A 24,769-nucleotide genomic window follows, 5' to 3' on the forward strand; every position below is an offset into this window, starting at 1 on the left:
ACAAAGTTACAACTCATCACATGGGCTTCACCACTTAGAGGCTGGGATGGAACGAGAAATGTATTAATGGAATACCAAACTAAAAGAGGGGAATGGTGCAGATATAAACTATTATGATGCCAATTTACAGAACAAATGCTGCATTTCACACAAAGGTGTGCACGGATATCAATTTTGCATATAATCACACACACAATCTACAATAATAATACTGAATCTATACAAAAGGACTTGATTGGGTGAAGTGCAGGGAGCCCGGAGCTGGGGTGATGGGGCGTCATTTCCTCCTGAGTCGTATTAGGATGTGTACCACAGTGATCTGAATTTTCTGTCTGTTAATTAGAAGTAGTGGAAGACTAAGATGTAGTTTAACATAGTCAAGCCTGGTGGAGATAAAGGCATTGACCACAGTGAGTGTATCAGAGATGGAAGGACAGGTCAAGATACGCGAGTATGCAAAAGAAAGTGGAGTGGGCTACCTGGTTGGCCCGCAGTCCTGAAATGAGATCGGCATCAAGGAGGAAACTAGGGCTGTGATTGCAAGACAGAGGAAGGGCCAAGATTTTTAGCCAAAATGAAGAGTTTTATAGGTTTAAAGGAGTAGGTGGCTTTAGTGCTTTTTGTATTTTCTATCTTCTATTTTAGACAGCTAGCTTGTATCCAACTTGCATGGCTTCCGCACTCTAGGGAAAAGATTCCTGGAAGAGATGTTGCTGTCAAGACAGAAAACAATTTGGAGGGATTCACACAAGACGAAGAAGGTGAGTGTGAATTGTGTTATGAGAAGGACAAGATGTTAAAGAGGAAGGATGACAAAGTTGAGCTTTGCGGGACCCCACAGCTGTGGGATGTTGAGCCCTCCTTGCTGAGTTTAAAACCCATGATGACTACATTTTTCACAGACTTTCTGCTGTGGCTGTATAACCTTCTGAAAAAAAGAAGTGTTTTGTCCTGTAATTCACTTCTTACCCGACAGATGTTAGACAGCACTCTAACACTGTATTTACCTAAGGTGTGTACAACAGATCAGCATCAACGATGGCTCCAAGATTGTTGGGAAGTGGCGTTGATTCCAATGGGGGCAGAGCAGTAGGGGTCGGTGGCACTCACCCAAGCAGAAAAGACAACTAGTCTAAAAGGCCCACCAGCTGTATCTCAGTCTTTGCCATGTTTAGACAAGTCATGTTTGCTGCCCCCTGCAATGGATGCATACAGGCCAGCAACAGTTTCCATCCGAACACCAAATGACCAATGAGGACTGAGGCAGATCTGGGGATGATACACGTGAAACCCTTGCTGTTAGCCCTTCAATAATTCAGCTCGTGGTGGCTGTAAACAGGATTTGTTTTTGTTCTGATGTTCATGAAAGCAGTTTTAGTTCCTCTCTTGAGACAGAACTTGGCTCGGAGGCCACCAATGAAACCAGTCCTTCCGAGCAGGATGAGAGTGGCGCACCACCACAGTTTCAAGAACGCTAGCAACACAAGTCTCACCCGACAAATTTGTACTTGTCTCTGAGTCAAACAAAGGTTTTTAGCAGGGAGTGATCCTGACTTCTTTGAGTGTATATTAGATGTCTCATTCTCAGAGTGCCATTTCTCAATTGCATGCTGAAAGAGCGAAATATCGGCAGGCCAGGTGTTACCGTGTTAGCACTCCATACATCTGAAGGGCTTGATGCTATCAGGCTCTGGGTGGTCTTGCACACAGTATGTAAAATGTAAAGTGCATCACCAGGTCCCAAGTACTGTCCCATAACCTGGTGAAAGGTAGTCTCAGTGCACCCTTGCTCCGTCAGGTGAGACACCGACCTCTTGGGAAAGATCACACCATCTACAATTCTCCTCCTTCTCTGCTCCCTCTGCTCTCCCCGGGTCCCTCTCTTTTCTCCCTCCAGCCCCTTTGAGGTGACCTTGTGGTGGTACAAGGGACAAGACAAACATCAACATGTATTCCATTTAAAATATAATCTTTCTTGCACTAAATCAGATGGAAAAGGCAAATTATTATAAGTTCTTCATGGGATTCTTAAAATCTTATTTTTCTGGCCTTTCCTAAAGATTTTTTTTTCTCCAGATAAAGGATTGCATAATTTCTGTTTGGATGCTTTTTTTAAAGATCGTGCTCTGTTAACACATTGACTTCTGTTTTACTATTTCCTTCATATTGCATTTTTCAGGTTTATTCGATGAGGGAAAATAAGCACCATACATTGTAAGTGGTATTTGTATAGTGCAAACCTAGATAAAAGGGAGCAAAGTGCTGTACAAGGTTAAAGCTACAGTCAAACAGTTTTGACTAAATGGGAATAGGGTTGGGGTAGTTCTGGTGGATACAAAGATGTTGTTCCAGATCCTGGGTGCATCGACAGAGAGAAGCAGTGGAGGTCCATATCATTTAAAAGTGGGGGTTGGTGGGTTTAGGAAGCACGAGGGGGCGTTGAGGAGAGCAGGGAGGGGTGGCGCGCAGGGGATTCATAAATAAATACGTACCCCATGATGACGACTGCCTCGCCTCTCACTGCTTCTCTGCTGCTCCCAGCAGTCCCTGGGCAGCATCACGGACTCCCCATCCAATCTCCGCGCTGCTCTCAAGCATGAGAGCAGCGTGGGGATTGGCCTGAGCGGGCTGAAAAGAGGATTGCTCAGGCACAGGGAGTCTGGGCTGTTGTTCCAACCCGGAAGAACAATACAGCTGTGTTGGAAAAATATAAGTGTGCATGTCTGTTTGGCCAGCTTAAGACGGCCGGCCAAATTGACATGTGCACTTATAAGTGCACACTACTCCTCCCTGCCATGCTCGGCCCGCCCTGCCCTATAGCTCATTGCCCAGCGATAAATTAAATGATAATAAATTTGTGTTATTAATATTGTATTTATCATCTGCTGGCTCTGGGCAGAGGGGCGGTACTCCTCTGCCATTACGGAGGAGCCGCCCTGAAAGATTTATTTATAGTGCCTATTGTAAAGCCTTTCAGGGCCAAAGACAAAACAAACAATAAAACATCTGATAGTTGGCTTGTAAGGGGGTCTGTCTTGGAGACGCCACACCAGGCCACAAATTTGTCCCAGTGCCCAGCATAAATTGACTTTATGGAAGGCTGCCTGAGAGTAAGGATAACATCCCCAACATCAGGAGATAGTCTGAATGCAGCCAACAACCACTGCTCAATCTCCATGCATGGAGTTGTAGAATACACAAGTTCAGGTACAGAACCCTGCCCTACTCTGCAGTTGTGACAGAAAATCCTTCCGCTGTGGTGATTTGATCGAGTACATACGCTCACGCCCAGAAGTTTCAGATACAACATTCTCCTGGGCCAATCCAAAACCTACTAGGAATACTTGCACCCACTCACTCTTTATCTTCTTCAGAACCTTGGGTAGGAGAGGCAGCAACCACCCTGGGATAAAGTGCTTGAACCTGCACCCCACAGGGTGAATGTGTGTCACCAATGGCAAGCTAAAGTGTCTTGGAGGCTTTTGCCACATAGGAGGAGGACTGGGAGGGCTGATATCTGTGGTGACCTGCGCACTGCGTGCCAGATGCACATCCCCGGGCACGATAGTACTGGGGTGACTACAGAGGGGTTGAGGAGTCTGGAATTGCCTGTACGCCAAACCCCTGGTTGAACTTTTTGAACTGGTAAGGAAACTGTTTGGTGGGGTCGAATGACCTGGCGTGCATGCTGTGGCCCTACTCTTCTAAAAGCATTCTAAGACAGAATCATATTTTGCATATCCATAAGGAAAGGTTCTATGTCTTCATAGAAATCTGTGGATCGCATCCATGCTTTGTGACTGAACACCACACTGGTGCCAACCACTCGCCCCAGAAAATCTGTAGTATTAAGTCCATTACAGCATCATGTATATGGGATGTATGACGTTACAATGCATACTTTTACCACGCATACCTTTACAACGCGGTTTTTACATCGCAAACCTTTACAACGCATAGCGCTTAGAGGTGCTGGATAGTGGTAAGTATAATTTTCTATTCCAACTCCAGTCCCCGGGGACACTAGGGAAGGTGTTGGATAGAAAATTAAACTTATTCCCTATCCCAGAGCGCCCCCCAGCGCAATGCGTTGTAAGGGTTTGCGTTGTAATGCCTGCGTTGTAATGGTAGTGCGTGGTAAAAGTTTCGTTGTAAACGTTACATACCTGTATATGGCCACATCTTGCCCATCTTGAATAGTCTCAGCCAAGGAGGTCCTAAGTTCTTCTGGACTGCAAGCAAGACCTCACTGATCATGTTGCGTATAACAGAACAATAAACAAACAGCAGTGACTGACCTTAATGCTAGTCTGCTGGGCAGCTGTAAGTCCACGTAAAGACTGTCATCATCATAATGGTGGGGGGAGGTGGGCGGGGGGGGGGTAAATCATCTCCACCCTGATAACCTCAAGATGGTGGCATGGTCTCATCAGAGGAGCTTCTGAGGGTGACTCTGCAGCAGAGAAAGTCTAGGATCAGACTCAGGTTGTATGTGTACCGGGTGCGCTGTAGCCGATTTGAAACACGAACTCTGTCAAGGTTGTACATCCGAGTAGGTACGGGATTCGCCTCCATCGTTGGTACTGGCATCAATGAAGGCGGGGCCGATGTGGGCCTCAGAGCATGTATGGAAGTCTGCACCAGAGATGTTTCTGGACCCACCATGGGTCCAAGAGGATCACACAGTGTTGAGGATGTATCCGCCGGCAGTAATCCAACTGAGCACCCCTGCGGATCCTTGGGGGCCAGAAGGTGCACCAGCGGGAGCTGTAAGAATACCAAAGAAACGCATCTTATGCTCCGTAAAGGCCTCGACTACGGCATTGCTAATGTCCGGGAAACTTGAGGCGCCTCAGATCAACTGTGGGATTGGCTCCTCAATCGGAGATCTTGAGGAAGAGTGAATGGCACCCTTATGGCGACTTTTCTTTTGATGGAAAGTGGCAGGATGGGGTTCAGTTCCGCATTGCTTTCTTACATTTTCGCTTGGACTTCAACATACTGGAGGACTATAGCGTGAAGAAGACTTCTCGCGTGAGAGGCCTTGGGAGCGGGTCCACACTCTTGACTTGGCGTCTGAGTGGGACTTATACAACTGGATCACTTTCAGGCTCATGAAGGCGCACTGCTGGCACAACTTGAAGTCATGATCCAAACACCAAAGACACACCTCATGTGGGTCCGTGACCAACATCTGTTTTCTGCAATTATAGCATTGTTTGAGGCCAGTAGTTTTAGGACGGGACATCGCTCCTTGCACACTAGATTTTCCTTTGGGAGTCTTCAAAAGACTGACAAAAGTGGGAGCAGAGCTTCTCATCTGCGTTTGAAGACGTGGAAAGGAAGCAGCGGAGGACGCACAAGGGTGACACATTTGTAGCTCGCAAGAGCACTGCTGTGGAAACTTTTGGGATCGAGTATGGCCTTTATTTATTTATTTGAAGAGTTTTATATAGCGCTGGCTAGACCCGTAGGTATCAGAGCGCTTTACATGAGGATCGTTGAGTTACAAGTTACAAATTACATCCGTTACCAGAGCATAGTAAAACACAGGCAAAAATAAACAATGTTACAGTAATTCGTCGGAGAACAGGGGAGGAAGGAGGAAGGAGGCACAGTGGGGAGATGGGGAGAACTGTGCCCAATGTCCGGCTGGGTAGGTGACGGTCGAGGGGTTGAACCGGGGCGATCTCCTCTATAGCTGTCTAGCAGCTCCACCGGGCATCTGGGGAATATTCTAAAGGTCGATCAAAAGAAGGGAACCCAAATGAGTACGAACGGCAGTTATTAGAAAAGCTACGAACAAAGTTAACTTAACTAGTTAACTTACGACTCCATGTCGCGAGGACTCAACCAATACCAAAACGACAAGTCGTAAATGTAACCGAAATATAGTGTTAAAGTCATTCGATGTTTGCGACACACTTATTAAGATATTTTCTGACTGCTAGCTCGTGGTCTTAATATAGCCGTGGTCTCGCAGATCGGATATAAAAGGGCCTCAGGAAAAGGTTGTGGAAATATATACTAGGGCCCAAGTTTTCGCTTCACGGTGACCTTGGTTTGACAGGCAGACTCTTGTGTTTCAACAGATGCTGTGGGAAAGCTTTGCAAAACCCGACATGCTCATAGTCATCGTGCGGGGGCTGCCTTCCCAGTTCCCATGGCAACAATGGCTCCGCTTGTCAGTTATGAGCTATGGGCAGCTTCCTGAATCTAAGCAACACAGCCAATCGGAAGCGCGGTTGCATGTTTCATCCCGGAATATTGGACTGCCCCCCTCTTAACAGGGCGGAGCAGCGGAGAGCTGCTAGCCCAGTGTGCCTGCGTGCAGTAGTGCGACCGCATCACTACAACACCCCCGACGATTCCTTAGGTTATATATATTTTTACTGACGCTTATGTTAGTGTACATTTGTCGAAGAGAACGTGATGTAAATGTATATAAAACAACCCAAATGGACAGCAATAGCTTTATCGACCTGGGAAGGACGAAAGGCTGAGTATGCCAGGCTGAGCCTGACCATCAACGGAGAAACCTTACAATTACCAGATTTAGTCTCCAGGATACTTCCAACGGAAATGGAAATATGAACCTCTTCGAGGCAGTAAGCCCAGCAGACAAGCGTGGGGGCGACACGAAACATGGAAATCCCCTGCTATATTGTAATGATCCGAAGAGCAGAAAAAAGTACCCAATGCCTTAAAATGTTAATTAAAAAATAGTACACATTAGAAAATGCGCTAAGCAGTATGAAAACATAATATTGCATTTAAACAAGACTAACTGTGAATAGAACTTTCTTTATATAGTGTGTATCTTCTTTGCATGGTAAACAACAAATGGCAGAACCTCCGTTAAAGGCACTAGTTACTATCCATATCGGAATGTCCAAAAGGGTGTTCCATGATGAGATCAAAGTGAGGAGTACCCCAATCAGGACAGGGGCGTGCGGGTCGTGCACTTCCCAGCTGCAGGAGCATTAACACGTACCCGCTGAGTTATTTTATGCTATTTGTTCTTAACCCTGCCGACGGGGTTCGAATTTCGAAAATGTTACCAACAGGTCTCTTGCTGAAGCTCTCTATTTCTTATTGACACCCCCTCCCCCCAACTCAACCACCTACTTAATAGATCTTGCACACGAATATGAAGTCTGTGACCACAAATTCTGCACAGATCAGCATAAACGATCATAAAAACCGAAAGGCAAATTTGAGGCGACGAGTGGATATAAAAGATTCTTCCAATGGAAGCATATAGAAGTAAGCGCTGAATTCTACATAGGCGCCGATTAAAAGGGTTCTCCGACAGGTTACATACCAACGCTAACCACCTATGCGAATTTGTCGACGACCTTTATAGTAAAAGCAGACAATCTCAAAATGATTTCACAATAAAGACAACTGTTACTTCCAGGCTCAAGAGGTGGGGTCATTTGTAACAATGCTACTCGCAACGACGTGAGTAAAACGTGTGTTTCCCAACAGGAGCCCATTTTAGGTATTTTGAATTTATATCACGGACCTAGCTCCAAGAAGGAGCCGCGGGGAGCTACTTAGTGAACGTATATCGCAACAGAAGCGCGCCAAATATGAGCTGTGTGCACAGAATAGCATGTTGTGCGTGTCGTGAGATCAGCCTGTACACTTCAGCATGCAATTGTTACAGTAGACTGCACACTGCTGTTTTTGAAAGGACATATATTTACAATTTTAGGCTAAAAAAGAAACCGACTTCATTTTTGGTCATTTTCCTCGTGGTCCCAAGGTGCAAATGCAGCAGATTGGTCCCTAGACCACAGGTATGACATATTTTATGTTACCCAACAAATCAACCGAAAAGCAGACTCGTTATGGGGAAAGCAAGCCGGGGATCTGTCGTGGCTAGGGTAACATATAGCACATACATGAAAGCTGGCACTTTGTATTCAGAGGGGACCATGGGAATGCGTTCACCTGTGCTGTTGTCAACACATCATATGCCAGGGTATTGCGTTATTAAGTCCTGTCAATATTTATGTCCCAAGAACCGTCCTTGTGATAACTATTTCATGTAGTGCCAACATGCCACCCGAAGACCTTCGCAGCGCTCAAGGCAACACAGTGCTGTAAAACCTGTCAGAAAGATCAGCGTATGTAAACAGCAGCAGTAAACTCACTGTGTGCTGAAAAGTAAACTGTCACCTTCAGTACTGCGCTACCATGATGCAAAGCAACAATACCACTGGTAACAATGTCACATATAAAGCCTCAGGCTCGAAAACACGTCTTGAGTGACATGGAGTAACTATAGTTAACCCAATGTGTCTATCAACCCAGGAAGGATGATTTTAATCAACCCAGGAAGGTTGAAAGCCCGAGGCAGTTCTTCAGGCAACACAAATCTCAGCAGTAGGCGATCGTCCCTCTGAGGTATGTTAAGAATTACAACCTCAAGTGCATTCTCGCCGTGGGACTCCACCAGCACTCACGGGCATTTTATGACGCTGCTAAATCCGAAGCAAAGATTAAGAGACAGACAGGAAATGAGAATCGCTCGTTACCCTTTAATCCTTGGCTGCCCGGGGGCTTCCGGCTGCATGGGTCACCCTCCGATGTTCGACGCCCCCCGGCTAATCCTCACATTCTGGCGATTAGTATGTGGCGCGATCCCTGCAGACACTGCGCAGCCATAACTGGGACTCCATACTCGGTGCGAGCCTGCCTGCTGTCAACACAGTGCAAGCCTCCCGGGCCGGACTCCGCGGGGTCCTAACGCCGGCGTCTTCCTGCCCGGCCAGCCCTGGGGGGTCTGAAACTTTCCCACGCTCGGGGGTGTAGCTAGCAGCAGTGCAGCAGACGCAATGGCACCCAGGGCCACGGGTGTCAGGGGTCCAATACACCTCGATCAGCTGCTGGTGTTGTCTTCTTACTATGAAACTAGGAGACAGGCCGGGAGATGGGGCCGGGTACTTTTCTTGCTTGGATTAGGGCCTGGTACACCCTTGCAACGCGTAACGCCGCTACCCACGGCCAGCTTCCATTCCACCGGTGTTTCTGCTCTCTTGGCCATTAATTGTTTTAATTATGCGGTTAACAATGCGGTAACGCAGCGAGCCCATGAACTGCTGCAGAGAACATTCTATTTGTTGTATGGTTTCAAGCGCGCAGCTATCATTAGTTGGCAGTGGCACCAGTGCTTTAAATGGGCAGGCACTGTCCGGTACCGAGTACCTGTACTTCCTTAATTTGAAAGAGAGTACCTGCACTTCTCTACACTGCTGCAGTACATTTCATGGGAGAGTACTGCCACTTTTCAGGAGCAGAGAGGTACTCAAAACAGAGAGTGCCTGCACTTCTAAAGTTCCATTTAAATCAATCATTGGCATTGGTGCTCAGGGGTGCGAAAGAAGTCCCACTCATGGCGAGCCATGGTATCATCTGCAAGTGTTCGATGACAGTTTTCCTCGCTTGCATTGGACGCAGTGGCTGACACTAGGGTGACCAACTGGCATGTGTGCAAATTCAGGACGGTAAGTGTAAAAATTCAGGACAGAAGGTCAAAATTCAGGACAAAAATTCAGGACAGAAGGTCAAAATTCAGGACAGAACTTCAGGACAAAAGGTCAGTTTTACAGACACATCAGAGGAAGTTGCGCGATAGCATAAAGGTAAGTAAATAGACAACCACTTAAGTGTAAGTCAAAATAAGTTTTATATTAGGTTGAGACATTCATGCACTTCACAGTTTTTTGGTATGCGTTCAGCTTTTAGCAACTGTCTTTTGTGGTATTTCATATGATAATATTCTATTTATATGGTTACTAAACTGGGTTGTCAAGTCTGATATTTTGTTTACAACTCATGGTCCTGAGCAAGCATGTTTGGTGAGAGAAGTGGCCAGGAAGATTTGTCGGATAGACTTTGGCACTAGCATCTCATATCGGAGTACCATTCTGAGATGTAAAGCATCACGCATAGGTGTACTAAAGGGAGGATTGCTGTGATAAACCCACTATAAGGAACGCATTATGGGTGTTTCAGCAAGTGGAACTTAAAATATGGAATCTTATGGGGGCTTAGCAGAGAGTTGCAAAAGCTGACGGAAGTCACAAAGGTGCTTTTCCCTGCAGCTTTCTTAAAGAATGGACTGTCAATTCACTATTACATAGTTTATTTTTGACGCGTTGCCTATTGCTACAAACACAATATACATCTCAAGCACAGCTCATGGCACTATGAGGCGCTCCCTAAAACCTTACACCTAAAACAAAACATGCAAACATTTACAATTACTACTGTACCATTCAAGTAGAAGTTGGGTGTCACTCAAAATGTAATCTATTAATTATTTCATCCATCATTCAGTCTTTCACCATTAATCCTGTCCTTCCAGTTGTGTGCCCATCTATATCCAAACTTTTTCAACCATTTGCACACCTATCCATCATCTATACCTCCATGCATCATTTTCTCATCCATCCCTTCATCCACCCTTTCACTCATCCATCACCCATCCTTTCACCCAATGCATCCTTTCACTCATCCATCCATTTACCCTTTCACCCAAGACATCCTTTTACTCATTCATCCACTTTTCCACCCAAACACCCATTCACTCATCCATCGAACAATTTACTCTTTCACCCAAACGATCCTTTCACTCATCCATCCACCCTTTCACCCAATCCATCCTTTCCCTCATCCATCCACTTTTCCACTCAAACACCCATTCACTCATCCATCAAACAATTTACCCTTTCAGCCAAACCATCCTTTCACTCATCCATCCACCCTTACACCCATCCATCCATTCAGCCTTCCAGCCATCCTTTCACTTACTCATCCATCCACACAGTCACTCATCCACCAACCCGTTCACTCTTTGGCTCATCTATTCATCCATCCTTTCTTCCAGCTCTCCACTCTCTCTTTCACTCATGTATGCATTATCTCCCTCATCCATCTTTACATTCGTTTCACTCATCCATGCACCCATTCTCCCATCCATTCTGTCAATCATTCATCCATGCTTTCACTCATCCATTCATCCATCCTCCCTTTCTCTCTCCATTCCCCATTCACTTAGCCACCCATCCTACCATCCACCCTTCAGTTGCAGACAGAAGAGGCCCATCAAGAACTTCACCCTCTCTCTAGTTCCTAAAGCAAGGGGTGGGGTGTGGGAGGGTTCACTATGCCTCTGCACATAGGCAATATGAAAACTTGGAAGTCATGAGTCATGCATGATGCACAGTGCCAGGACGCGAGATGACTGTGACATGGTGTTGTTTCCAGAGTTGTAAGAGGGATACAAAACCTGGAGGTGTCTCTCCGAATGGGGTGTTTGATGTAATTAAGGGCACAGCTTAAAACACCTAAGCTAAAAATAAGTTCTTAGCATAGTGTGCCACTCAATGCACCACCATGAACAAAAACCATACGCACTCATCATAGGGCCTAAACACCACTTCCATCACTTTCATAGCAGATTCCTCATAATCCTCTAGTGACTGCTATGAACATCACTATGTTAGAAAACAAGTCACGCTATAGCTGCATGCCCATTGTGTTGTCACCAAGGCATATTTGTGCAATTGACTGTGTGAATTTGTTTTAAATCACTCATAGTTCGAATAATTGCCTGCCCGTTAACACCAGCCATTGTGCTCCATAACTTCACAGTACAATGCCCCCCAGCAGGATCACGGGAAGCCCAAGACCACTGCCCCCTCACTCAGCATCTAAGTCAGAATCAAACAGCACCTTGAAGGTGAGGCCATGACAAGATCTATGGAGTTATAACATGCAGAGATACATTTCATCAGCTCCCCAACTTAGCGGGCTACTTCACGTGACGTCTGTGTCATAAAGAATATTGCCATAGATACAGAGTAGACATGGCATCCACGAGCATGTTGCTAAACCAGGGGTAATAGGACGAAATGCACAAAAGGCACCCTGAGATGGGGCACAACCCCCCAATGTCTAGATGTTCTTCTTAAAGAAAAAGGTTAGCCTTCCCCTGTGAAGCACTTGTACCTGCCACTTCCCAGCTGCTAAAGCCAAATGCCTTCCTCCTGTCTCTTACCATTCGGTAGTTCTGAGAGCAGACAACCTTTTCCAGGCTTGCATGGAAATAACTATATATGTTAGATCAGAACAGGTAGCATTCCCTGCCCTAGACCCTGGCAGGAGGAGGGCAGCACATGCTGTAAGAGCCCCAACTGGCCCATTGTCATTCTGTATGTGGCAATCAGCCACATAGAGCAGGGCCGGACTGGGAACCACAACCAGCCCTGGCAAAGTGCTCGGCCGCCCCCTACCTCCCCACTCGGGGGTGGGGGGGGTGGGGGGGGGGGGGGGGGGGTTTGGAGGTGCCGCCGAAAACCTTTGTTGGGGTTGGTTTTCGGCCGATTTTGGTACAGGGACGATTTTGCAGCTATGCTGCAAAAATGGCCCTGTAACAAAACCGGTGGCCCCACCCGTGCGGCGCCCCGGGGGATTGCCCGGTGCTCGTTATAGCCAGTCCGGCCCTGGCATACAGACTGACAATGGGTGGGGTGGGGCTGCTCTTGTACTCCGAGAATGAGTGCAAGGCGGCCCCATCAGGGAGCTGAGGCCTCTCGCAGTGGAACAGCTCTGCTCCCTGCAGGGCCCAAAATTACGGACAAAAGGCGTCCGTAAAAAGGATCCTCACGGACAACGGACATAAGGTCCAAATTATGGACCGTCCGTGAAATTTACGGACGTTTGGTCACCCTAGCTGGCACCCTGCTAGGCTGCTGAATAGCGAAGGGGCACGGTTCAAGGATGCCACATGACATCTAGGCTGTTAACCAGAGAACTGCGAACAATGCATGGCACAATCTTGGAGCACTCCTGGTGGGTATGGGTACTGGGTAAGGTAACCAGATGACCATGTAGCAGTAAGCCACAGTCTTGGTTGGTATACTACTGGGTAAGGTTACTAGAAGACCATGAATTAGTATGCCGCAGTCTTGGTCGTTATAGTACTGGGTAAGGTAACTATAAGACCATGTATCAGAATGCCACAGTCTTGGAGCAGTCTTGGTGGGTATGGTACTGGGTAAGGTAACCAGATGACCATGTATCAGTATTCCACATTCTTGGTGGGTATGCTACTGGGTAAGGTAACCAGATGACTATGTATCAGCATTCCAAAGTCTTGGTGGGTATGGTACTGGGTAAGGTAACTAGAAGACCATCTAGCAGAAGGCACAGTCTTGGAGCAGTCTTGGTGGGTATGGTACTGGGTAAGGTAACCAGATGACAATGTCTCAGTATGCCACAGTCTTGGTGGGTATGGTACTTGGTACTGTAACTAGAAGACCATGTATCAGAAGGCACAGTCTTGTAGCAGTCTTGGTGGGTATAGTACTGGGTAAGGTAACCAGATGACTATGTATCAGTATTCCACAGTATTGGTGGGTGTGGTACTGGGTAAGGTGACTAGAAGACCATGTAGCAGAAGGCACAGTCTTGGTGGGTATGGTACTGAGTAGGGTAACCAGATGACATGTAGCAGTGTGCCACAGTTTTGGTGGGTATGGTACTGGGTAAGGTAACCAGATGACCATGTAGCAGTAAGCCACGGTCTTAGTCGATATAGTACTGGGTAATGGAACTATAAGACCATCCTTACTATGCCCCCTGTTCCCCTACCCTTCCACCGGCCTTTGTAAAGCGCTCTGTTATCTGCAAAGATCTTGTTCGCGCTATATAAAACTTTCAAAATAAATAAATAAATGTATCAGAATGCCAGTCTTGGAGCAGTCTTGTTGGGTATGGTACTGGATAAGGTAACCAGATGACTATGTATCAGTATTCCACAGTCTTGGTGGGTATGGTACTGGCTAAGGTAACTAGAAGACCATGCATCAGAAGGCACTGTCTTGGAGCAGTCTTGGTGGGTATGGATACTGGGTAAAGTAACCAGATGACAATGTATCAGTATTCCACAGTCTTGGTGGGTATGGTACTGGGTAAGGTAACTAGAAGACCATGTAGCAGAAGGCACAGTCTTGGAGCAGTCTTGGTGGGTATGGATACTGGGTAAAGTAACCAGATGACAATGTATCAGTATTCCACAGTCTTGGTGGGTATGGTACTGGCTAAGGTAACTAGAAGACCATGCATCAGAAGGCACAGTCTTGGAGCAGTCTTGGTGGGTATGGATACTGGGTAAAGTAACCAGATGACAATGTATCAGTATTCCACAGTCTTGGTGGGTATGGTACTGGGTAAGGTAACTAGAAGACCATGTAGCAGAAGGCACAGTCTTGGAGCAGTCTTGATGAGTATGGTACAGGGTAAGGTAACCAGATGACATGTAGCAGTGTCCCACAGTTTTGGTGGGTATGGTACTGGGTAAGGTAACCAGATGACCATGTAGCAGTAAGCCACAGTCTTAGTCGATATAGTACTGGGTAAGGTAACTATAAGACCATGTATCAGAATGCCAGTCTTGGAGAAGTCTTGGTGGGTATGGTACTGGATAAGGTAACCAGACGACTATGTATCAGTATTCCACAGTCTTGGTGGGTATGGTACTGGGTAAGGTAACTAGAAGACCATGTATCAGAAGGCACAGTCTTGGAGCAGTCTTGGTGGGTATGGATACTGGGTAAAGTAACCAGATGACCATGTATCAGTAAGCAACGGTTTTGGTGGGTATAGTACAGGGCAAGGTAGCCAGATGCCCATGTAGCAGTGTGCCACAGTTTTGGTGGGTATGGTACTGGGTAAGGTAACCAGATTACCATGTATCACTAAAGCTCATTTCTGGGTTTTCTTTTTCCAGCCAAGTAAATTCCATTCCAAAGGTTGCAGTACTGGTTCATTCAAGCTAATCCAATCGATTTAACACATCTCAAAACAACGCTTTGTTAAATAAAATCCCAAGAATGAAACAATGTGTCCTGTGTGACAGGGGGGTCATCTGGTAACATAATTACTGTGGTTTGTGTTGGTGGGCCCATGTTACGTGATGGAGGCAGGGGTAGCGAGCTGAAGCTTGTCGCCTTAGCATAACATAGCTTATGGTTTTCTATCTACTGCTAATTTTTTTTATTCAAGGATGGCATTTCGCTTGCCCAGGGCAGAACTGACTAGTGTGGCTGATGAAAAGAAGCAGGGTCACATCTTCATAGCAACTCGGACAGCAGGGAGTGGACAGGTGGAGCTATTACCCAGGATGTGCACAGCCCACATTTTGCGCTGCATCTTCTTCTTCAGGTGCACCACTTTTTCTGCAAATGGAATTTGAATCCCCCTGTACTGTGAATTCTCCTTGGTAGTGCAGACTTAGAAGGCAGCATGAACTGTGTCCACTGGGACAGACTGCTCCAGAGTGAATATCCTTTTTCACACATTTCATAGCAGAAGCTTGTTCTCTCATAACCCAACTCCAGTCATGTCTATCTGGCCCAGGCCCCCAGGCGCAGCAAGGCCTTGGGAGCCCATGGGCATAAGGAGAGTAGCCAGTCAAGCCATCAAGGGATCAAGGGATGGGGTGCACTGCGCTCACGTCTCTATTTCTGTCCCATCAACATTTAGACATTGCAGAAGGAAAAAGCAATAACAGAAGTAAATCTCGCCTACTAAAATTCCAAAGCGAAAAACATCTAAAACGCTGACCCGGGCCTCCTCATCTCGAACTCCATAACTCTAGAACTGCTTACCTAAGGGACTCAGTCTCAATCCAAACCTACTTTCTGTCCAAAAAAACTTGAAAAAACATCTATTCAAAATTATCTTAAGGACTAATTCTCACCTCTACTAAGTATTGATTAAGTAGATTCCATTATTGGTGTTCTCCTGTTTCACGTACAGTGCTCTGCTGCCTGCGCTATAAATACACTACAGATAAACTTAATACATACATTGCAAGGTACCTAGCACCAAGATCTGAGTGCATGTAAGGCAGGCAGCGACTTCCAACTGACTACCAAATGACTCTTGAAAATTGAGATGGGTATCCTTGGTGCAGATGTGGAACCCCAGTCAGGTGCTCTCGATTTATTGGAGCCAGTACAGACATGTAGAAGTTAACCATGTTTGGTGAGACATGGAGCTCTGGAGGAACCTTAAAGCGTTGTTGGATGTTACGCAGAGAATGGTGGACAGTGCGATACGGGGAGTATTCCAATCCTCTTTTATATTTATTTTATAAAATGTCGGTGCCTTTCCACTAAAGATCTAACCATATGCAAATCAGTCTTGGTTCTGCCCAAGGATAACGCTGGCTATAATTTCTAGCCTCTAGCCACCTACAAGGCAACAAAAATAACCACACAAAGCTTACTGGGCCTCAATTCCCTTGGCAGAGTGAGCTGCGGCTCAAGTCTCTAGGCACAGTGAGCTCATGCGTCCATCCGGAGATGCAGTTGTCACCAAGAAAGTCTCACTGAAACAACAAAAAGTGATTGATAGGAATATTTACGCTAGTACTTTTTAAACAGTAAATGTATCCGATGAACGTTTTATTTGTTTCTAGGCTTGTCCATTGGCTTTAAGCTAATTTTAAGCAGTGTCATGTAATGCAAATCATTCTTGCTCTTGTCCAAAAAAGCTCCTCAGACTAAATTGAAATATGATACAGAGTCATGTGCATTTCCCCTTTCCCCGAATTGTAGGGTCTGTGAAAGGGGCTCAGCCTAAAAAGTCCTGCAGGACTGAATGGGTAAAATGTCCTTCCCATCAGACGTGGCTATTAATGGAATAGTGATTTGTGAATATGTGTACAGACACCTATGTCACAGCCTGACAAATGTTGCGAGCCAATGCAGTGGTAGCAGCTTTGATTGTGGTGGAAGAAGCTCTCAGTCCTTCTGGAGGTTGCTTCTTGGCCAATGTGTTGCAAACCTTAATGAAGAGGACTAACCTCCTTGACAAAGTCCTTTTTCTGCACCGCCTTGCTTTTCTTTGCTCCAGAAAACCAGAAGAAAATCTGATTGCCCACCGGATGGTCTTTGGTGTGATCAATTGTAAAAGCGTAGGGATCTCTTCGGGTCCAGCCAATAGAGACTTTTCTCCTCCTTTGAGGGGTGAAGCAGAGCGCAGGACATTGGGAGAGTGGTGTATTGCTCAACATGAAAAGGACGAACGACTTTCAGCAAAAAGGCCGCCTTAGTCCTCAACACTAGTTTGTCTAGGAAAATAGTGGTGTAGGGGTGCTTCACCGAGGGGTCCTGAAGCTCATTCATGTGATGAGCTGAAGTAATTGCAACAAGGAAAACAGTATTCAGAGTCAGAAGACGCAATGAGCAGCTGTACATTGGCTTGAAGGGAGTCGACCTAAGGAACATCAGGAGTACATTGAGATACCCCTGTGGCATTACAATGCGTTTACGGGGAAACATAAATTACAGTTCTGGATTGTTTTGGTGACATTTCTTTAAAGGGGCTGCTGTCAGGAGTGGCAATAAAAGGTTATGCATAATCGCAGCCTCCGGTCTTGTAATGAAATTGAGATACCCCTGTGGCATTACTAAGGATTTAGTGTGAAACCTATGTGTTGAACCTTTTAGAAACCTCATCACAACAAGTGATTTAAGAAAGAGCGATTGCAGAAAAAGGGAAAAGGCTGAAAGGTTCAACCAATACCCCTTAATGGTGCTCACTGCAATTCCTTCCTGGGCCAAAGAGAAAACAAACAATAAGCCAGTCAACAGTTTGGCCTGTAACTGGTCTGTGTTGAAGACACCACACCAGGCCACAAATCTGTCCTAAAGGTTGGCATAAATAAACTCAGTAAAGGTGCCTTGTGTAACAATTATAACATCCCCACCCTTATGAGAAAGATGGAACAAAATCAACTTCCGCCACTGAATCTCAATGGATGGAAGTGTAGATTGTGCAGGCCCGGGTGTGGCACTCTGGCCTGCTGGTGCAACAGAAGATCTAACTGAAGCAAAGCTTGATCGGGGAAAGATGCTCATGCTCAGAAGTTTTGGATACCATTCTCTCTGTAGCCAATAGGATGACTGGAGCCCAGTCGTTCTACATCTTTTTCAGAAACAGAGGCAGGAGAGTCAGAAAGGTGTACAGGGGTCACTCCCTCCACTCTAGCCCGTATGAGTCTCCTGTTCCTGAAAACACCACCACACAGAAGTTTGGACACTGCATTCTCAACAGTGGCGAAAAGATCAAAACAGGGTTCTCCTAATTGTCAGATGATGCCCTGCACCACCTCGAGGTGCTACCACCATTCATCATCCACCAGGCACTGTCCGTTACCCATGTCCACCCTGGCACTCAAAAATCCAGCTAGGTGGTTAATGACCTGGGGAATGCCTTGACATCTCAGCCAATTCCAGAAGCGAAAGGCATCTTGGTACAAAACTCAGGACCCCACACTACCTTGTTTGTTGCAGTACCACACAGCAGTGGTGATGTCCAAAAGGACCTGTGGAAGTCTCCCTTTAAAGGATGGTAGGTAGGCCGTTAGTGCCAAGCGAATGGTCCGCAACTTCAACTAGTTGATGTGGAGTATGTTTCTGTAGAAGACCAGAGACTTCTGATCTGCACCTCCCCCAGATGACCTCTACAACCCAGCAGCGACACATCTGTCAATGCAGTTTGCTCTGCGTGGGGAAGGGAGAGGGGTCAGTTAGTCCAATTGCAGTCAAACAGTTGCCACTTCTGATCTTTTGCAGTCTCCTCTGAACCCTGAATGGAATGAAACAGATTGCTTTGCTGTTGGTTCCGCTGAGACTTCAGATTCCACTGTAGAACCCGCATATGCCACCAGGCACCATTGATGAGCAGAATGCAGGAGACCAAGAGGCCAAGAAGCTTAGGAGCCACACTCACTAAGATCCAGGACCGTAGCTGAAACACCGAGATCACACCCTGAATGTCTTGGACTCGTAATTGTGCAGGGAATGTCCAGAATTATTGCAACGTATTCAAAATAGCTTCAAAGAATGGGGGCATCCAGTTGAGTTGTGGGGAAAGAATTGAGTTCACCTTGCTGGTGGAAGCCTGAATCACCAGACTCTCCACAGTAGGATGCTGAGCCAAAAAATTAGGATCATCTGATGCCAGTTTGTGGTGTCTGGCTACCCGATTGTTCAACGGTGGGCAAGAACAAGCCATCGACCATGTGACCATTAAAGTGTCAGTTAGGGGCTCATTAAATGGTAATAAGGGCTTAGATGTGGCCTGACCGGGCTGAAAAATGTCTGTAAGTACATTTGTTTTAAACCTCCTGATAGAGGAGTTGTAGGTCCAAGATTGCAGCTGCAGATCTAATCTCCATCATATCCATTGCCTTTTCCAAGACGGGGTTGGCTTCGATCTGAGTCAGACCAAAAAGCTGAAGGAGCCAGTGACAGCGGCTCCATCTTAGAGGCAGTATTAGTCTAAATCTGACTGTATGAGGACCGTGTGAATTGCGGAGGAATCACAATAAAACCTCTGTCAAGGCCGATGTGAGTTCAGCTCGGAGTCATACACCGGTATCAGTAACATATCCACTTATGGCACCAGTGTTATCGGGCCGGCATTGACGTTGGAGAGGCTAGCGCAGATTGTGGCCCCGGAGTAGAAATGGGCACTGGAGTTGGTGCAGAACAAAAGGTGGGTTTGAGAGGAACAGACAGAACGGAAAACAGTTACTTCAATGGAGGCTCCTGCGGAACCTTGTGGTCCGAAGGCGTGCCCGGGGGAACTGGAAGAGTACCAAACATGCTCAACAAGGCCTTCCTAAAGGCCTTTATTTGTTGCAATGTCGCTTATGAACCTGGGAACTTGGGGTGCATCAGGACCCATTGTGGAGCTGACTTGTTTGTGGATCAGGAGCAAGACCGAGCAGCACATTGGCAGGTGAAAATCTCACAGAGAAAGAATCTAAATAAGAAAACTGCAGTAAGGTCCACTTCAGTATGGACACATGGATCAGTGGACATGGCAATTATTGCAAGGTCATAACAGCACACTGGCTTCGCTCTCATGCAGCACCTGGAGACCCAAAGTAGACAGGCGCTGAAGCATGAACAACTTCAAGCTACTATTAATGAGACTTTAATGGCATATCTCACAGCTGAATTGACACATGGGAGTGAATGGAAGCGGCGGAGGCACATTGGCTACATCCCAAACATCTACAACTGGGTTTTGTGGAGAGCCAACGACTCCAATGTAATTTCTGTATTAATAATAATAAAAAACATGCCCCTGGTTTTACCAATGTCCTTCACCTTGTGTGACACGTTTTATCAGTCTCCACATGCCTGCCTTTGTGCTTATTCCAATGGGGCCGTCATTTAATGACACCTCTTGCTGAGCATTTCAGTACTGAGCCACTGGAATCTGCACATGCTGTGTGACCCTTGTGAGAAAAGCCATGCAGTAGGACTACAACTATAGTCACACCCGAGCCCTTGATGGGACCATCTTCACACCAGGTCAGTGACAGCTGAGAAGCAATGTCAGTCATGAGCTCTAGCCCATGGGAAATATCAGCTACTGATTAGATTGGTTTTGATCTTAATGAGGTGACGATTCAGGGATGATGCCTGTGGTTTTTTGATGACTAACCACACCAACACAGAAGACCACCTGATGGGACTGGGTGTGGACTCTAATAACGACAATGCGAGTTGGTCGGTGTTTTTTTTTTTAAACTTTGTTTTATTGAGTTTGTCACAAAAACATAACAAAACAAGCAGTGCAAAATACGGTTTACAAGTCAATGGGAATACTACTTCCTTATATCCAGACAATACCACTTTCAAGTGGGCATTACAATGTTGTACAGATCATAGTAAATGTAAGAGCAGTGGAAGCTGGCATGTATTTGGGTGGTGAGGCGGGCAAAATACCGGTAGCATTAAAATAATTAAAAAAGGCACTTACCTTGCTGACTTGTCACTTGACGTCCTGCTCCCTCGGGTGTCTTCGCTCAGGACCCAGGGAACTGCACTAGCCAATCTTGGCGCTGCTCTCATGCTGTGACAGAAGCATCATGATTGGAGGGAGCGGCCTCTTTCAGTGCTCTTAGGAGCGCTGGAGGCCGGTGCTTTCTCTAACCAAGCTGTCCAAGACAGCTAGGTTAGAGAAGTTTAAAATGTGCATGTCTGTCCGCCGAGAGCCAAAGGGACATGCACACTTTAAACATAATTGCACAGCTTCCTGCTGCCACTCAGCAGCAATTTCCGTGCCCCGCCCTACACTACAGGTTGCTGAAAAATAAAATTATATAAATAAACTGTATTACCATTTAATTATTCAGCTGTTCTGTAGTATTTTTTTAGAGGGGCAACATTCCTCCGCTCTCATGGAGGAGCAGATCCATGTAAGAGATCCATTTGGAGAAGCAGGATGGTAATTCCAAGATATGAATCAATTGACATGTACATATAATAGCGCACTTGGCAGTCACATTCAATGTGAGGTAACAAAGAATAGGCAAGATTTTCACATCTCATTTCCCGAGCCATCACCTGAGCTAGTGTCACCGTCGTCATTGAAGTTAAGAACTAGCCCTCTGGTCATAATCTCTTCCTCTGCCTTCTCATCAGTATGGGAGAGGCGCATATAGGCCTCCTCAGCTGAACCCCATTCGCACAAGTCCCTAAGCCACAAGTTTATCTGCGGCTGTCTGTCGCCCATCCAACCACTGGCTAGTCTCTGTTTTGCCAATAGCAGTCCAAGCTGGGCGAGTTTCAGTTGGTCAGTATTTTGACGCAATAAGCCATTGAGTCTGGCATCGGTCAAGATGGAATGACCATCCTGCCATCTGGATAAGAACACCATAGTAAGCCAAGAGAAGGAAGGTTGGGTATGTGTGAGCACATTCATGAGCTTAGCTTGGACTTCATTCCATGGAAGACAAAGAAATGGCATGCAGGTCACATGCTTTTTTTCTGTGGCTTAGAGGGAGGTATGGGAATTTATTTTGGGCCATGGAAACTGATATTACATACTCTACACAGTGCAAGTGGGGCGGGGTCAGGTCCTGGATGGTGCCAATGTAGCTTCTTTCACATTAAGGTTGCTTATGGGCTCCTGTTCTGCTCTTTACAAATCCACAAGGAGGCCCCTTACTTCAAGAATATGTTACTTAAGTGCATGCTTTGTAGGACAGTGTCTCCTGACAGGTCAGGCAGTGGGTCTTAATTTAAGATCTTTTCTTGCTAGTAGGATTTCGAAAAATACAGGAGTTTGGTCAAAGGCGTGTGCCATACCATCTACACGATTGAAACATGATAAGATACATGTTAATATCTTCTCTCACTTTTACCTTGAAGTGCACTTCGTAAAACAGATTTGGGCGAGAACTGGATAATGAAGGGCATCTCACACACATACCAACTTGAAGCGAACTCTGCACCACTAACTTTTGCCAACCTAAAATCATCCCTACAACTAGATGACTCAGACCTATACAAGTTCCTAAAGATCAAAACAGCCTTGACAAAGTCCAAAATATCTAACTCGAAACCCTCTATATTCCAATATGTTGCAAACATAAATAGACTAGGACAAAAGGTCTCACGCATATACAAAACCCTCAACGGGCAAAAAAATAACACCAACGAAAAGACAGAGAAATACTGGAACACTCATATACACTCACCACTAGATGACCGGGAATGGACACAAGCCAAGATCACCCAAGCACTGGCGCAGACAAAACTGTGGCTCTTACACAAAAGGTTTTGGACACCAGAGCATCTACACAAGCTAGGACTTAGGGATAACAATACATGCTGGAACTGCAACAGCGCTAAGGGCAACCTAGAACACCTGATCTTTCTGTGCCCGACTCTCAAGGGATTTTGGGGGAGGGTCTTTGACTTTATAGAAAAGGTGCTCAAATGTAAAATGACAAGAGACTTCCCTTCGATCATCACAGCCTCTATCGGCACCGACCTTTCCACAGAGGGAGAAAGAGAGCTCCTGGACCTCCTCCTTATTGCTGCAGCCAAGCTAGTCCTCACGAACTGGAAAGACACATCCAAAGTGTCGTACAGCGGATGGCTCTCCTGGATCACCTACTTAAGGGGAGCCGACTCCCTGGCAATAAAGTATTCACCCTGGAAAACCACCTCCAGAGACTTATGGAAATCGCTGGACAAGTCCCTACGAAATTTTCGACACGAGCACCCCAAATAAGCTCCCTGCTAGCAGAAATGTACCCCAATGCCAAACTATACCTTGCTGCTGCCAGGTCTAAACTACAACTTCTCTCTCTCTCTTTACTTATTCACATCTTTCTCTTTCCTTCTCCATACATTACTCCTACAAGCAAGAATTAGGGGGCCCGACACAAAACTTGCAATGTATGACTTAACCAGTATGCTCACCGGCGGGCTTCCCAAAGGGAAGTAAACCCTGTTTACTGTATGTATAAATACCATAAATAAAAAGTTTTTTTTAAAAGTAAAACAGATTTGGGAATGAAAGATTGGTTGGGGCAAGAAATATCAGCATTTGGTGAGGGTTTTTCTGGGTGGCCATTAAAACTGGCAGGAGTAGGAAAGTTAGGTTTACAATGTTAATTGTGTGAATAATTAGAAACATATGACAAGGCATCTGCGACATTGCAGCCTCTTCCAGGGTGTGGGCAGGTGAACCAGAGGAATAGTAGGTCAGGATGAGGAAAAGACAAGAAGGTTAGGAAGCAGCAGTGGTCCAGTGCAGCTGGAAGGCTTGCAGGTAGACTAGTAGGTGAGGGGAGAAAGGATCAGTAGGTCAGTGGGCAACATTCATCCTATCAGTAGGCAGGCTTTCAGAACGAGTGTTAGATTTAGAGAAATAAAGGTCAGTAGATCAGTGCCACGAGGGTATAGCAGAGAAGCTGTGGGTCAAGGAGAAATTACCAAGATGCTCTGCTCCATGAGCGGGTAGGCTTGGTAGAACACTGGTCGTTCCAATAGAGGAAAGAATCCTCAGTTCAGTAGAAAGGAAAGTACCTGGTAGAATTTGCAGGTGACTGAATCCAGAAATGTCCTTAAAACCGGAGAAGTTGGGCTGAAGAGCCTGGATAAAGGGGGTAGGGGAGAGGGAAGTAGAACCTGGAGACCAGGGAAGTTGAGACATGATGAAGCTGTAGAGTCAAGAGGCCACTTGATACGTTCGCATGCCTGGCAACTTCAGAATTACTTCTATATTTTGAGCCCATTTGAGAGGAGATTGTGCCTTGGGACAAAGCCCTGTAGAGGTGGCGGGGCTCTGAACCCTCAGCTGCCTAACACAAAGCACATCCTTCATAGCACAACAAACAAAGGTAACCGGGACTGCCTCCTGGGTCCTGTGAGGATTGACAACCCATTATCCATCATGGAGTTTTTGGCGGCAGCATTTCTAAACTCAAGAGTAAAGTACACTCTGTGTAAAGTATTCCAGCTACTCTCATTGTTCACGGTGTGAAGAGGTCTCTTCGCCAGTTTATACCAGGGTGTTAAGCGATGGGGCCAAGGATGTGACGTTGTGAGCCCTGGCCTTGGCACTGAGGTAGCTTTTATCAAACATAAAGCGCCTATTATGGTATCCTCAATGTGCTGATGGAACAGGCGCTACTGTCGAGGCTGAGGCGCGTGAGGTTAGGCTAAAGGAATAAAAGGCCCTTTAATGGGTCACGTCATAGGTTTACAAACGGAAAGCTCAAGCAGAAAATGGAATTCAAGAAGATAAAAATACCGATGCGCGATAAATCAGTGGTTAATGGGGCTTAAGAAACAATTAAACTAGGCCTAAAGCAAGCAAGAGCACAATGAACGTGAGGAAAATTAGGTCCTGCCGCATCAGTCGCTCT

General features: G+C 46.1%; 1 protein-coding gene across 5 annotated transcripts in view; it reads right to left on the reverse strand.

Annotated features, from left to right (window-relative positions):
• FOXN3 (forkhead box N3) overlaps positions 1 to 24,769 on the reverse strand; it is an 884,367-nt gene that overhangs the window by 598,552 nt on the left and 261,046 nt on the right. For 3 of the 5 annotated variants that reach the window (XM_078660036.1, XM_078660026.1, XM_078660027.1), the window contains exon 1: positions 8,547 to 8,707. The exons of the other annotated variants lie outside the window; for them this stretch is intronic. The gene's annotated coding sequence lies outside the window, so the exon portion shown is untranslated. Of the gene's footprint in view, positions 1 to 8,546; positions 8,708 to 24,769 lie in introns of those variants that run through there. 5 annotated transcript variants of the gene reach the window in all.

Source organism: Lissotriton helveticus, chromosome 9 (genome assembly GCF_964261635.1).
Source record: "Lissotriton helveticus chromosome 9, aLisHel1.1, whole genome shotgun sequence".
In the NCBI taxonomy this organism is placed as follows: domain Eukaryota; kingdom Metazoa; phylum Chordata; class Amphibia; order Caudata; family Salamandridae; genus Lissotriton; species Lissotriton helveticus.